General features: G+C 37.7%; 1 protein-coding gene across 5 annotated transcripts in view; it reads left to right on the top strand.

The window, feature by feature from the left end:
* Positions 1-4,735: 4,735 nt before the first annotated feature.
* LOC107749348 (protein phosphatase 1B-like) overlaps positions 4,736-6,109 on the top strand; it is a 44,769-nt gene continuing 43,395 nt past the window's right edge. For 2 of the 5 annotated variants that reach the window (XM_016564464.1, XM_016564465.1), the window contains exon 1: positions 4,737-5,124. The gene's annotated coding sequence lies outside the window, so the exon portion shown is untranslated. Of the gene's footprint in view, positions 5,125-5,557; positions 5,678-6,109 lie in introns of all 5 variants that reach the window. The other 3 variants (XM_016564462.1, XM_016564459.1, XM_016564463.1) reach the window with 3 other exon arrangements.

Here is a 6,109-nt window from a genome sequence, read left to right as displayed (position 1 = left end):
TTAAAAGATAGAGTGACAACATATGCATATATTTAAATGCAATTTATGTAAGTAGTCTGCTATACTGTTATAAAGTTCTCATTAATTTATATGGTCAAAATGATGAGATATCAGCAACTGCACCAAATTGAATATTTCTGCTCAGTTTGGGTCTCTGAATAAAATGAAGGTGTTTTTACCTCCTTGAGCATGAGCTCCATATCCATATGAGACATAAAAGCTTGATGTATCGAATACGATACTTACTATTACGAATATGAAACGATTTAAAATATCTGTCAAAAGGTATTTTACTGAGTTAAATTAAAATGATAATGTTTATTTCTTTAAAATTTATAATAAATAGAAATAGGACAAAATGGCTGTAAAGAGCATTATATTCTTCTTTATGACTTCAGTTAATTATTTTTTATTTCTTTACAAGAACTATTTTATACCAGTTTAAATGACAACAGACAAACTAACTGTTAATTGTTCCATCAGTATTCAAGGGTAAAATATGTTCATCATACACGCCTCAAGGAGACTGGAGATGGCGAAGGGTAAGGAGTGAGATCAACCATACGCTCATCACATCACTGGTCCACTGATTCACACCATTAAGTGCGCCTGGGCCCCATCAGCGCACCCAAGAACAAGACCTTCACACCGAGGGCCTCGCCTGAAGACAATCCACAGGGTGGTGAATAAGAGCCCTGAGCTTCTGTCACACAGAGCCTAATGCATATGCAGCAGGGTCTATAGGCTGTGGCTTTGGTCTATATCTTGTTCACAATGCGAAACATTTTAATGTGCTTCCATGAACCCTGGTTCAAACCTTGTTTTAGTACTTCAGGGCGAGAGAAACCTGCTAAACACTGACCTCCACTGCTCTAACATCTTGCAGTCTGAATATTCAACCTGCACTGAATAAAAGATGAATTTGCTTTAATACTCTGTGGTGCTGCTAAAACGTTTGAGGGGGGAAAGGGGATCCAGAAAACATGTGAATTAAGAACATGGAGTAATACAGAACATGCCCCTTCCATATCTCACCAGACTGCCATCCATTCATCCTTAAGTTAAAGGAAAGTAGACCGACCCGGACCTTTAAACCCCTGAATCAAGCTGTTGTTTTCTTCCCGCCGCTCCACAAACAAGCAATTTCCTTCTCGGTTTGGCACAGTGGAGAGAAGATATGGCACAAGGGTGAATGAGAAAGAGGCTTTCACAAGGACAAGGCATGCAAGAGCTTGAAGAAAACAGCCTGTCGTGGCAGAAAACATTCAGATGTGGCCAGAAACAAAGGCAGGCTGGGGAGTGACGGCTCATCCAAATGCAGTTACCTCTCGAGGTCTCCAAGCTCGGGCTGCCAACAGCACCTGTGGCAAGAGAAATTATAAAAACAAATGACACGCTTGTTCAATATTTAACGCTGTGTGGACAGCGTGCTTAATGTGAAGTGAATCCCCTCAAAGCATTCAAAATTCACAAAGAATTAAATCAGACTATGAAGGAAAAGTGAGGGTCAAATGGAGTGTGTGAAGTATTGTGTGATACACTGAAAAAAATGGTGTAGAAACAGTTTTCACTCAGATATTGCTAGTAAATTTCACAAACAATTACAAAGAAAAGGCAAGTAACACAATGAATTAAAGGAATAGCTCGCCCCAAAATACAAATTTGCTGAACATTTACTTACCATCAGGCCATCCAAGATAGGAATTTATCATAACATCACTTGCTCACCAATGGATCCTCTGCAGTGAATGGGTGCCGTCAGAGTCCAAACAGCTGATCATAATCATCACACTACTCCACAAGTAATCCACATGACTCCAGTCCATCAATTACTGTCTTGTGAAGCAAAAAGCTGTGTGTTTATAATAAACAAATCCATCACGAGATGTTTTAACTTCCAACTGCTTTCACCTAAAATACGAGTCCTCTATCCATAATATTGATTTCTCCATTGAAAAACCTGCCTTAATGATGGATTTGTTTCTTATGAACACTTTTCACTTCACAGGATGTTAATATCTGTTTGGACTCTTATTCTGACGGCACCCATTCACTCCAGCGGATCCACTGGTGAGCAAGTGATGTAATGTTAAATGTAATCGAATTTTACAAATTTGTTCCAATTAAGAAACAAACTCATATCTTGGATGGCCTGAGGGTGAGTACATCTTCAGAAATGTAAATTTTTGGATGAACTATTCTTTTAAAAGTGAAATTTTGAATAGAAAAACTGAAATAGTATTTTCTTGTAAAACATGCTCCAATAAAAATATTGATTTTTACAGTTTAGAATACTACTTATTCATAGTGACTAAAGTCAGAAAAGGATTTGACTGCCTGTATACACCATCACACCATGTGTACACACACACACACACACACGCTCGCATGCACGCACGCACACACACACACACACACACACACACACACGTTGGTTTTTATGGTTTATGGGGACTCTCCATAGGCGTAATGGTTTTTATACTGTACGAACTGTATTTTCTGTCGCCCTAAACCTAAACCTATCCCTCATAGGAAACTTTGTGCATTTTTAGATTTTCAAAAAAAAAACTCTTTCTGAATGATTTATAAGCCTTTTGAATTACAGGGACATTGTCCTCATAAATCACCTTCTTGTTGTAATACCTATGTCATACCCATGTCATTATACAAATTTGTGTCCTCATAAACCACATAAACACACACACACACACACACACAGTAATGCATAATTAATCATGCATACTAGATGCATTAATGCAGACATTCACAAATATTTAAACATGATGTTACTTCCAGGCAAAGCTGTCCAGTCAGCAACAGCTGCATGATGTCACCAGTGCTAATAATCTAACTCTGCCTCAGAGCTGCACTTCCTTGAGAGAAGTGGGAGTGTTGGAATGTGCACTCAGCTTTTATAAGCTGCTAGTAATCGAACTGTGCAGCTTGTTATGTTTAATAGTTTGTTCCATCATTTTTTTTTTCAGTTTTGTCTCATAGATGTGACCAGGCTCTGTGTATTTTTCTTTGTCAAGCCTGTGCAGAGTAAAGTACTAACACTGCAAAAAAAAAAACTTTTTCCTCTATATTCTTGTCTTGTTTTCCAGTACAAATACCTAAACACTTTTAAATCAACATCGAGTTACTTGAGAAGCAAAATGACAAAAGATTACAAGTCTTGTTTCTGAAAAATTATATCAAAATTAAGTGATTTAAGCTTAAGACAAGAACAAAAGTCTGCCATTGGGGTAAGAAAAACAGATATTTTGAAAAACTCTGCTCCTGGAGGGCCACTGTCCTGCGGAGTGTAGCCCCAACTAGCTCCAAAACATCTGCCTGGAAGTTTCGAATGAATCCTGAAGACCTTCATTAACTGGTTCAGGTGTGTTTAATTAGGGTTGGAGCTAAACTCTACAGGACAGTGGTTTGATTTTGATACCCCTGCCCTAAGGGGACAGGGTGACAGAAAAAAATATGAGATGGGAGGAAAAATGTAGTGTTTCCTCGAGAAACTTTTCATCGACTCGCAAAAGAACTTAAATATAGTTATTCCCCTCACAAAGTCCTTTTCTTTCCATCAAAAAAGTTTTATGAGCAAATGCAAAGCTTATTGGGGGAACGCAACAGTTTTGAGAAAGAACAGAAAAAGACTGAAATACAAATTTTCTTCCTATCTCATTGTATTTTTAAGATATTTATATCCTAAGCAATTTCGCTTCTCAAGTTAAAGTATCGTGAATTAAGAACATTTAGACATTGATACTGGAAAATGACAAAAATACTGAGGAAGAAAATCTTTTTTGCAGTTAAAACGGCTGCCGGTGACCACTTGATGGTGCTGTCAAGCAGTCAATGGTGGTCTGTCCTTACAAAACTCGATAAAAGATTCATAAAACAGCATAGGGACACCTACTACTGTTAACCATTCAGCTCTCAAGACACAAAGGCATCTGATATGTATATATATATATATATATATATATATATTTATTTAATTTAAACAAATACCATACCTCACTGTATTTAATTAATAAATATATACACTAATACATTACTAACCAACCAACCGTTAAATTACTAAGCTTATGTTGGCTTATTGCTGTACTAAAAACACATGGCCTCAACCGTGACCATCGAGATGGTTGGAAACACTCAGCACGACAAACTAGCAATGAGTTCTGTGCTTATTTATTTATTTTTTATTAATGCCAAGGTACCAAATATAAAAATACAGATAATATCAACATTACATACAAAGAGGTGACATTACATGCAAAGCACCATTTATAGACGTATGTAACACTAAATAAATAATACAAAACGAAAGATTTAGCAAAATAAATTAAAAAGATTAAATAAATTAACCGTTTTAAAAGCCTTGAGATTCTTGGAAGATTAAATAATTTGGATATACTGTTGAACCTCTTTTTTATAAACAATATATAAAGGATTTTGATGAGTGAATTTACTGCGGTGAATATGAAATTTTGCAAGAAGTAATAATAGGTTAATAATAAAATATTCATTAATTTTATCTTTTTGTATATTAAAGAAGCCAAACAGTACATCCTTTAAAAGCAGGAGTTCTGTGTTTAATGTAAACTACTGTTCAAGCGTCATGTCGGTAAAATGACAAGACGAAAGCCAATCAAATCGTGGGATTGGCCATCTGTAGTCTTCGCTGTCAGCAAAATAATCCAATTAGCAAACACGCCTAGTAGAGTTTTGGCCAATCATCGAGCCACTTGAAGAAAGTATCCCTCCCCTCCATCAAGACGCACAAGACTCTGAACCGAAGGATATCTTGGCCTCCCTACAGAAGCTGATTATTCGGATCTATGTAATGATTTATCCTACACCATGATCCCATACTGATACGAAACTTAGACAGATTTAGTCAATAAGTCGACAGATTTGTTCAGGGACATCTGCGTTGGCGTCAAACATGCGCAAAAATTCACGCTATCAAAGCAGAGAATCGCCGTAAACGGAATGATCGCTCCTCACGTGAAGTCACCTTGATTGTTTGTTTTTAAAAGAAGCGACAAGCTTATCGACTCCGAAAATACCCGCAACCGAGAGACCGAAGTGGGAACGAGCGCTGACATCCGCAGTATATCTGGAAATGTAAGTATGGGGATGTGTGGGGCCTCGGGTTTGCTCGACGATAGCTCATGCTAAGCTAACCAGCGCGAACCTGCGCGTGATTTCATTGCTAAGTATGAGGCTTGTTGTGTAACGAGCGAGCTGACACACAAGCGCGGCTATAACGACATTAGACTGACATTACCGCCCACTTTCCGTTTGGATACGACAAAGAAACACTGTTGTTGTTATTGTGTGTAGGTTCCGAGTTTTATTGCGTTTGTTTGTCCGGTAGCAGCGATAGACAAACAAGCGCGCGTCAGAAATAATCCCATCGGTTCGTCCTCACTGTTAGTAAGAATTCAGTGCATTATGTAATCACCTCGGCTCCTGTCAGCTCTACTTCTGTTTCTCTGACATGTTTGAAGCTTTTCTCACTCACATGTAACGCTTCATTTGTCCTTTTAACCTACAGTGTACTGTCTTACATTTAGCCTTGGTTTCATGCTTACCACAGTTGGTTACTTTTGCCTTACTGGGTGTTTGCAAGGACGGCCTGAGATTCATGCTGAAATTGTCGATCAGTTGAGCTCTTGTAAGTTTAATTCTAATTTAAATGATTGATTTATATTATTTTTGCACAGCAAATTTTTGCTTTAATGCAACATAATGTGATTCATACTTCAGATAAAGTGTTGTAAGATGTCTGCTAAGTGACGTTAGGAGAAGCAAAAACTTAAGCTGGTGAGTATAAATTTGGAGTCCTTCATAATAGTTAAAGGGGTCATATGATGCGATTTTCAATTTTTCCTTTCTCTTTGAAGTGTTACATACTCTTGGTGCATAAAGAAGATCTTTAACGTTGCAAAGACTAAAGTCTCAAATCCAAAGAGATATTCTTGATAAAAGTTAAGAGTCAACCACGCCTACCTAAAACGGCTCGTTCTAACACGCCCCCACATGTCTACCTCACGATGTGGGAAGATTTGCATAACGCCGCCAAAATGTTCACGCAAAGAAAGAAGGC

The sequence above is a fragment of the Sinocyclocheilus rhinocerous genome, unplaced genomic scaffold (assembly GCF_001515625.1).
Source record: "Sinocyclocheilus rhinocerous isolate Xijiao unplaced genomic scaffold, SAMN03320098_v1.1 scaffold650, whole genome shotgun sequence".
Lineage (NCBI taxonomy): Eukaryota > Metazoa > Chordata > Actinopteri > Cypriniformes > Cyprinidae > Sinocyclocheilus > Sinocyclocheilus rhinocerous.
The sequence above is the reverse complement of the archived record's forward strand: the minus strand, read 5'-3'. Positions and strand labels throughout refer to the sequence as shown.